The following is a 983-nucleotide window of genomic DNA, read 5'->3' on the forward strand; positions in this document are numbered from 1 at the left end:
ACACAAACCGGGCAGAAGATTTCAAGTTGCAAACAAAAGTTTACTTTGTTAAAACGTCTGTGACAGATGCCCAGTTGCAGCTGATTATTGCTATTGCTTTCTACTGAACCTGAACAGTACTTGTTTCAGTGTAAACAGCTGCACATCATATTTTATTGACCAGAGTCAGAAGATGTTTTCCTGCTGGGTTTTATTAATTTAAATGTGGTTCCTAAAGATGCACAGTGGGAAGAGATCCAACATCTGTCCTTCTGGGGGAGAGACATCATAAGTGTGATTAAATCTCTCTGAGGGACAAAAATGTAGCTTCAGAACTTTTGAAAAGGTGTCACAGGCTTGCGTGGTGAGCTGTTTAACTCTAAAATATGTAAAGGTAAAATAGACAAAGCAGCAGCCCGTCTGTAAAAGGGTGGATTAGCTCATGTACTGTGAGCGCAAAGGCAAAAACCCTGCTCTCTGTCTCTTAATGCTTGTTCAGTTGATTTTTACATTTTACCAATTCTGCATCATAGTAAACAACAATTCATGTGCCCTGTGTTCCTTTTTTTTAGTTATTGCTTTTAATAGCTTTATTTAATTACACTTTTTTATTTGCATAGGCTAGAAAAAGCTGATATACATAAAGTGGATACAAGTGTGATACTAGGAAAACCTGAGATATTCACATATAAATATAACACAAATTACTGTACACATAATATATTTATAGGGAATGCTCTTTAGTTTTCAGATTTATAGAAAATGTGTTTCTCGAATAGACTACATTCACAGTAGACAGATTTTAAACTTGCTCAGTGTGCTTTGCTTCTGGCCAGGTGGTTAAAGAGTAATCCAGCCTTATGAGGAGAGCGTGAGCGAGAGTCGTATGCTGTCTGGACAGCATCCTTGGGACTGGCGGCTCTGCATGGCAGGTCCAGACAGACCTAGAGAGAGGATTTGGTCACGCAGGAGTGACAAACTGGAGCACACTGGGATCTGTGGTC

This window comes from Astatotilapia calliptera, chromosome 16 (genome assembly GCF_964374335.1).
Source record: "Astatotilapia calliptera chromosome 16, fAstCal68.1, whole genome shotgun sequence".
NCBI classification, from domain to species: Eukaryota; Metazoa; Chordata; class Actinopteri; order Cichliformes; family Cichlidae; genus Astatotilapia; species Astatotilapia calliptera.